Here is a 9,699-nt window from a genome sequence, read left to right on the forward strand (position 1 = left end):
CCTTCTCAAGAAAGATTATATAACTCTGCTTCATTAACTTTATTTATACAGACACTTGCAGCTCAAAGTGACTGAAACACGTCTAAAAACAGTCGATATAAAAATAAACTCTAAGGAGACAAATTATGTAAAAAGCAGCAATATCGCCTGTTAAAATAACATAATTACACTTTAAATTTAAATGTTAATTGTTACTTTAGTGGACGACTACAGAAGATGGCTTCCTTACTGAGGCTCCAACTTTATAAAATGTGATTATTTATTGGCTGTCGAAGCAAAATCCATCATTTCTTGAACATTTCTTGAGCCTTTTTGAGTGTATTCTCCTCCTCCTTACAGCTGTGGCCTGAATAACACTGACAGAAACCTGTTTTCCTGTCTGGAGGTGATAAGATAACAGCGATCCTCCTCAGTTCAAGGTCTCTGCTCTGTGTGACTGTTCTCGGTCCTCTCAGCTGAGACTGGGTGGCTCCCTTTATTGATAAAAACATACTTATGAATATTATATCACCTTCCTGACGATAGATCCTCCTCACTGTGACACACTGGAGCTTTAAGACTCTCTGAGCGCTCGTTGCCCAACACTCAGAGGTTGAGCAAGTTAGCTGTTGAAATAACAGATTACAACTGCAGGTTCAACCACAGAGCAAAATACCAATGTGCCTCGTACAGGGAGGCCAAACCAACCCCGACCCTCCTCATCAATACAGTTAAAGTCTGAAACCTACACAGTGTGCGGACTGTAGCACAGCTTCTGGGGGAGCTCACTTTATCTACTGTTGCATGGGGATATTCTAATATTTTATGATATTTTATGATATTTTATGACCTGAAGTTAATGATATGTAGCTGTCACACTTCAGTGTTGATGGTAAGACTTTTTGGTGATGAGTCGCCCTCACACACAAAGCGATATATATCAACAGCAGCCTCAGTTGATATGTAATCCATGATGATGAATCCAGAAAGATTAGAAATGAAACAAATAGCAGATTTCAGTCCCTCCAGGAAGCTGCGATTTAACATAAAGTCAAACAATTCCTGTGAATTCTGCACAGATTTCAACTTCTTCTCAGATTTAACAGATCTTTGTAGTTTCTCCTGCAGTTTCATTGCAAAAAAAAGCCTAAAAAACATCACAATATGCATATTTATTATATAATATATATATATATATTTATTATATTGTCAATATTTCAGAGACAGACCAATAGTGTGTAATCAGTGTCGGACTGTTTGAGGGTTGCCAGCACGCAGTAAGTCAGATTTGTAATAATTTTTTCCCATACGCAGAAAGTATACATCAACATTTAACTGTGATTTCGTCGTACGTTTATGGTTTGTTTGCAGTGAACAGTGTTTATTGTATCGAGGTCAACGGCGAGCAGGACTCAGCTGTCAATCATGATATGAAATCCCCTTTTTTTATATCTTCAAAGAACATATTAAAACCAAACTGATGATAAAACTGAACTCTTGAAAAAACATCAGCATGATAAAAACAAACTAAAATGACAATATTTAGATTCTTTAATTTGTCCCATCTGCTAACAGTGAGGCTTTATGAGCGATACTGCAGTCGGCCACCAGGGGGAGATAGACATTATTCTCTCTCTTAAAGAGCCATTATAATTTTGTGAGGTTTTATTTTGTATTTTGTTTGTATTTCAGTTAGTTTGCTCATTTTAGTTTAGTTTATATTGTTTAAAAATGTTTAGTTTCAGTTTTTTATCAGTTTCAGTTATTTTTTTTATAATATGGAGGCATTGGTCAGAATAGGTATTATAATACCTGTATATTTTTATTTCCTGTATATTTTTATTTGATTAAAGTCCCGTTGTAAGTGTTTTTCCCACCTAGTTTTAGTTTTTAGTTTACTTTTAGTAAAATATAATGACAATAATAAGTATGTTAAAGCTGAAATATCATTAAGAAGTGAAATAATAGGTGAACACATTCAACATATTTGTCTCCAAAAGTGTGCGATTTCTCCATAGTCCCAAAAATAAACAAACCAAACTGATGATCGGAGCAGAGGTCGTCATTTGGAGAAGTGTAAAGTTTCATAAGTTGTTTTCTTGGTAACAATAGTTCTGTGAATGAAGCTGAAGTGTGTTTGCAGATGGTCAGATCAGATGATTAACCCCCCAGAGGGTGGTTTGTCATGTTTTATCCTCCAGTTAATATCTGAATATAAAATACAGCAAAAAACATTTGAGTGCAAATATACAGTAAAACTTTAATTAATAATAAGCTTTTATTTAAAACAGGCCTTTAATTCTAATAACTTCAATTACAAATCATTCATTTGATACTTTGGGGCTCTTTGTTTCTGTAAAATGAACGAAAGGATTAAACTGTGGAGAATCTAACGATGTTTAAACATTTATATTTGTGAGGTGAACTTAGGCAACCTGGTGGGTTTAAAGAGGTTTTACAGGTTACAAACATAAACATCCAGAACATTGACAGTTTATAAAATGGATAAAGCTTCCAGGTCAGTGAAGTGTTCAACCTGCATTCTTTCCAATGACCACCAGAGGGAGCTCCACTCTGATTACCATTCAGTCTTATAGAGAAATGAGTCGACTTCTCAGTTGATTTATGAGCTCAGTAAACAGTTTCCTGATGAGTTTCTGGTCTCAGTCTCTAGTTTCAGTCTTCTTCCATACAGCATGATGTTCATTTAGTAACTGATGGTCCCATTTAGAGTAAAACAGACCATAAAGCAGGGTATGCTTTAGGGCGGGGCTGATCAGATATGGATCAACACTGTAAAAACAAAACTCAGAAACACTGAGGCAACGTTTTTCATCCATTTTTTGTTAGATATGTGAACTTTTTTTAAGTTGAGCAAACTCAATAATATACTGTAGTTGTAAGACTGAAAATTGAGCCGAGCCAACATAAAAAAAAGCCCCAAAAAATGAGTTCAACCAACTTTATTCCATCAGAATAAAGTTGAGTTGAGTTGCATCAAATGCAAAAGTAATTTTTTATCCATTTTAGCAACTTAAACCAAATAAAACACAATTAAAAAACAAGTTGACATTTAATCATTAATGTAAAAAAACATGTGAACAAAAGTTCATGAATCTTTTTTGTCTTACATATTATTATTTTTATTATTACAATTATTGCCTCCCTTTCAAATTAAAAATGGTAATTCAGTGTCTTAAATAGAATAAAATCAAATGCAGAATATAGTGAAGGTAAACAGTATAGAGGATCAGACTGCCTCTCTTATATCTTCAGGAACACCCTGATTGGCCGAGAGGGGAAACCACCACGCTGCTCTTCATCACTGACGAGGAGTCGGTACCCACAACCTGATCAACAGGTGATCTGTGATCCTCTAATCAACCAGAGGAACCTGGACGTTGATCCAAAAGGAAAAAATAAAACCAAACAGCAGCAAACACGGACCAAAGAAGGAAATAAAATGTGTTTTTATTGTAAATTTATGTGAAATGTTTGTTTAAAATCTAGAAATTCAACTAGAAAATAATTAAAATAACTTCTGGGACAGATTATATCATATTATTACCCTCAGAGGAGCGATGGATGGATTCCTGGGATAATATATAATATCAGAAACTCAAACTTTATTCATACAGATTTCCTTTCTGGTCAGATACAGTGTGAGTTTCATACGCAGGTGGAAGAGCAAAAAGTAAACAAAAAGAAGAAGAGAAATCACTTCCTCTCCTCTTGACTGTAAATTCCCACTTGTCTCAGCTATAATCTCATTTTTTCTTCTTGTTCCTTCTTCTCGTCGTTCGCTCACCTTTCATCCTACTACTGTCTGTCAGTAAAGCAGAACTGAGACTTTACTCACTTTGAGTTGTTGTGCATTTTTTTTTGTATGTTCGGATTGAAGCTTTGATGGAAAAAAACATGGATGTGCAGAAATCGTGAGAAAAGTTGGAGAAACAAACAGTAAAACACCAACCACAGCTTTCAGTTTCCTTAAAGGTTATGTAATGAGATTTGAAGCATTAATACATCAGCAAACATCTTTTCTCTAAATACAGATACAGAGTCACATGGTGTCTCACTCCCTCTGCCTGTGTTGTATCGCAGCCTCTCTGTGGTTTGTGTCCATAGCTGGTCGGGGAATTAAGGATTTATTTCCACCAAACCAGAGTTGGTGATTGTTGGAAACACTAACAGAGACGCTTTCAATGAGTTTTATTCTGTTTCTGTCCACTTTAATGAGGTTACAATGATCTGAAGGTAAAATGAGTGTTTCTGTCTCTGGAGTCTGGTGGAGAGTGATAGTGATATTACGGCTGTTTGTGGTTAAACTAAAGGTCTATCTCTGTAGGGATCCTTTCCATAATGCTGTCAGACACTGACAATAACAACCTGAGTCTGTCAGTGGCAGAAACTACTGCTGTCAGTGGAACAAACAACAACAACTGTTAGTGGAACAAACAACTACTGTTAGTGGAACAAACAACAACTACTGTTAGTGGAACAAACAACTACTGTTAGTGGAACAAACAACAACTACTGTTAGTGGAACAAACAACAACTACTGTTAGTGGAACAAACAACAACTACTGTTAGTGGAACAAACAACAACTACTGTTAGTGGAACAAACAACAACTACTGTTAGTGGAACAAACAACTACTGTTAGTGGAACAAACAACAACTACTGTTAGTGGAACAAACAACAACTACTGTCAGTGGAACAAACAACTACTACTGTTAGTGGAACAAACAACAACTACTGTTAGTGGAACAAACAACTACTGTTAGTGGAACAAACAACAACTACTGTTAGTGGAACAAACAACTACTGTTAGTGGAACAAACAACAACTACTGTTAGTGGAACAAACAACAACTACTGTTAGTGGAACAAACAACTACTGTTAGTGGAACAAACAACAACTACTGTTAGTGGAACAAACAACAACTACTGTTAGTGGAACAAACAACAACTACTGTTAGTGGAACAAACAACAACTACTGTTAGTGGAACAAACAACAACTACTGTTAGTGGAACAAACAACTACTGTTAGTGGAACAAACAACAACTACTGTTAGTGGAACAAACAACAACTACTGTCAGTGGAACAAACAACGACTACTGTCAGTGGAACAAACAACAACTACTGTCAGTGGAACAAACAACAACTACTGTTAGTGGAACAAACAACAACTACTGTTAGTGGAACAAACAACAACTACTGTTAGTGGAACAAACAACAACTACTGTTAGTGGAACAAACAACAACTACTGTTAGTGGAACAAACAACAACTACTGTTAGTGGACTCACTTTCACACTGCAGTTGCCCCCAAGGATTAATGTTAGCTTCTCAGGAGAGTTGGTGATTGTTGGAAACACTAACAGAGACGGTTTTATTGAGTTTTATTCTGTTTCTGTCCACTTTGAATGAAGTTACGATGATCTGAAGGTAAAATGAGTGTTTTTGTCTCTGGACTCTGGTGGAACAATAAATCAGAATTGGGCGCTAACACTAACAGTGTGAACATAGCCTTAACATGTTATGCTAATAAAGGCAAACCCACTTATAAAATTCCCACTTCGGCTCTACAGAGATTTTTAGCCACTTTTAGCTGATGTTTTTTTGTTCTCATGAGCGTCATCTCCAGCAGCCACAAACAGCTGTTTCCAAAGCAGTACAAGGCCACCGTACAGCAGACAGACACAGTTAGAGACCAGCTGGTGAACACTGTAGAGCATTTAAGAGTCAGATATTTCCCTCTGGAGTCGGTGGAGACCAGAAACAGCTAAAAGAGAGTAAATACTGGATGTTTTAAATGATAAACTCTTCATTTACACAATTTATTCTCACAGACACACACATGGTTACAGGATGAATAAATCTCAGTGTTTTATTATCACACAAGGAAAGGAAGCGAGGAGACACGTTAGCGTCATGAAAAGCATCCATGTTGTCCTTTTTCACAGCAGACATTTTAAACCTGTGATTACAGGAGAAGATGAAGTGTAACTTACAACATTAACAATGGCTCCGTTTTATAGATGAGAGCCCCTTAAGTCAAGCCCCGCCCCCTATTGGGAGAAAAGCCACGCCCCTTTTGGGTGAAAATCTCTAATTTCACTGGTGGTAAATGTAAATTCTAAGCTTTTTGCCAATTTAATACAATAAAATAAGAATATTCTATTTCTTTTTAGCTGTTAGGAGCTAAAATCCTTCAGCCAGCGGGGCAAAAAATAAAGAAATATAGGTTGATGAGTGTCTGTTCTGTCATTCAGACTCTTTACTAACTGTTTCTGTCCATTGTGAAGTTACTGTAAATGAATTCAGTGGTTTGTTGTTTATTAATATACCTTTTCCTACCACAGAAGAAGAAAACAGGAGGGTTTATGTCCACTTCCTGTTACTTTCTGCCGTTTACAAGGTTCAGTATTAGAAGGTCGGTCAGCTCAGTTCATGGGAATTATTAAGGTTCAAATCCCCTCTGCTCCACACTGTCACACCAAACTCCATTCAAAAAACGGCTGTTTTAAGGAAGTAAAACCTTTATTTCCAGCATCAATCATGTAATGAGTCATTAATATAGAGACTCCCAATCAGTCCTCTGATAGATCATTATTATCTGCACTGGTTCCCAACACCCACTAGGGGGCGCCACAGCTTCACAGGGGGGCCAGCAGGTCTTCTTGAGTTTAATGGTTGAAATAAAACTTTTTGTGTTTATATCTCAACATTTAGTTAATTTCTTTGAATGTTTCTTATATGATGATAACAATATTGAATCCCAACCTTCAGGGACCCGATTATATTCAACAAATACAGCTGATTAACTGATCAATGAACACAAACAGTGAGTAACTGCAGAGATTTTATTATTTCCTGTGAATATTGATCTGATTGAATTGAAGTTTTCTGATATTTTTATAGAATTTTCTGTCTCTATTCTGTATTTTAAATGTTTTAATCATTTACTTACCAGAGCTTGTAGGCTCTGTGAATATAGATTGTATTCAGGTCCTCATTGTTCCTTCATCCTTTAAAGTTTATATTCCAAATAATAATCTAAACTTCTGGTCTACACAATGTTTTTAACTATAAACTATCAAATTCTTTCCAACAGTGTACAGTTTTGTTTAAGATTTTAATCTCAAATGGATGAAAACATGCTTTATGAAATTGCAGTAAATGGAAATAAAGATATTAAAGCTCTGAAGCAGTGTTACAATCCAGTTAAATACAATAATCTTTAATGGAAATAAAGACATTACTGCCAAAGCATTAACAAATTATAGAGTGAACAGAAAAGTTATAATTAATAAAATCAAGAAAATAATGTAAATAAATTATAATTGTTTGTTAAAGTAAAATATAATCATTAAGTTATTTATAGATTTACCAACCAGGTTGACTCTTTATTCTACCTGTTACTGTCTGTGGCCACTGGAGGTCGCTGTGGTTCCACTTTCTCTCTGAAGGCCTCTAACAGTGAGGAAGAGGAGATGTGCTCTTCATCTGCAACTGGGAGTCAGTTGTTTCTGGAAAAGCTGTTAAATGTCAGTAAAATATTTAATAATTATTCTGCTTCCTTTCCAATGTTTTTTTATGATCAATAAAACAGAAACTGTCTTTAAGATGAAATAGTTTGATGTTTAATATCAATAATAATGAGATCGGCTTCAGACTCTCCAACCTGCAGATTTAATGTGTTTATAATAGAAAGTCTATATATTAATAATAATAATGTTTATTTCACATTATATTTAAAATGAACCAATGAACACAAACAGTGAACTCAGAGATTTGGATGAATTATGAGCAGATTATTTCCTGTTTAAGGGACTTTTTATATAATGTATTAATTATATTATTTAACAATCAAACAGACTTAATAAGCTCATTTTTAAAGAAATTCAGTGTTTTCTTCTCATTGTTCTATCAGCTCTGTGGTTTTAACTGTGTACTTTTCTATCTGAAATCTTCCTTTTTGGGTTCAGTAGCAGAAAACAAACAATATAATATATGGAACATAAGTGCATCAGAGAGTGAACGCTCTGTGAATATAAACTTTAAAAGTAACTAATTACTTGATTTTTCCTCACATAAATGAACCAAACACTGTTTTATAGACCTGCTGGGTATATTTTTAAAGTTTCCTAACAACCCCTTAAAATCAAGCAGGCCCCCCCTGCGAAGCTCTGGCGACCCCTAGTGGGGGTCCCGACCCTCAGATTGGGACCCCCTGTGTATTAGAACGAGCAGGAACCTTGAAGCTCCCGCAGAGACTTTAAACCACATTATGAGTTCAGCAGTCGATACAGTAACATCAAAGCTACATGCTACATGCTAACAGTCATGTGATCTCTGCATTAATTTAAATGTAACAGGATGTGGCCCATTTAAACAACAAAAACACACAAATACACAATAAATACCAATAAATGTGTGTGTGTGTGTGTGTGTGTGTGTGTGTGTGTGTGTAGGTCTCACTATAGGTTTGAACATTTTTATGAAGCAATAGTTTCATTATGACAGATTTTAGATCTCCAACAGCACCAAGATCATTTAATATCTAATAAATATAACAATGTGACATAATAATAATAACAATAATAATAATAACAATAATAATAATAATAATAACAATAATAATAATAATATATCCAGTAAAAATGTGTTTATTTTAACTCTCAGCTGAAACGTTTATTTCATTGTGAAACAATTTTCTTCCTTTTTTTAAAAAAACAGGCAAAATGTGTATTTTTCTCCTTTTAAAATAATTTCCCAGAATGGTTAAAGGTGAGAACATTAAAAGTCGTCTGTATTCATTTGAACCGACTATAATTAACTGTGACAGTAAAAGACGTTTCTGTATCAAACACAATAAATAATAAACTTTATTTATTTAACATTTAAAAGGACTTTATACAGAATAAAGAATTGTTTATTTATTATAAACTGTAAATAGATTTCACATAAAACACCTTTATATTATTAAACTACCATAGAAACTGTTGTTATGGTTACATTTGGATTAAAACTCAGTTCTGATAGAAACTGACTGTAATAACACAAACAGTTCTAATGTATTCATTAAAGTTCTGTTTTTACAGTGTATTGATCAGTGATTGATGACGCTCCGGATCCTTTATGTGTGTGTGTGTGATGATCAGTATAATGTTGACAAACAAACAATCAGACTGTAAATAAACAATAAATAAACGCTGAATAATCCCGCGCTCATTATAGAACACTGATAAATAATCACTAATGATCAGATCATTGATTATTGATCCGTTAGAATCGATCAGAGGTTTTAATAAAGTTTCCTCGCGGTCGCTCCTGTGCGCGCCCTCCTCGCGCTCCTCCAGCAGCGCACTTTACGCGCGCTTTGATGAAGTGTTTGGCGCGCTGACGGTGACAGGAAGCTTTCAGTCGCCCTTCCTCGCTCTTCCCGCCACAGCCCGGTTGATGATGAACGTCCGGATGATCAGCGGAACGCGGAGTAATTAAAACCTATAAATTATCCTCCCTCGCGGCGGGGAGATAAGAGCGCGCGCTGCCTGGAGAAGAATACCGGCTGACAATGGTGGCCGCGCGCCTCGGAGGGGAGGGAGGGAGGGTGAGGAGGGTGAGGAGGAGGGTGAGGAGGAGGAGGGAGCGTGTTGTTAAATGTTAAACGGACGCTATGAAGATGTAGGAGGAAGAGTTTGGATAAAAACA

This window comes from Dicentrarchus labrax, unplaced genomic scaffold, assembly GCF_905237075.1.
Source record: "Dicentrarchus labrax unplaced genomic scaffold, dlabrax2021, whole genome shotgun sequence".
NCBI classification, from domain to species: domain Eukaryota; kingdom Metazoa; phylum Chordata; class Actinopteri; family Moronidae; genus Dicentrarchus; species Dicentrarchus labrax.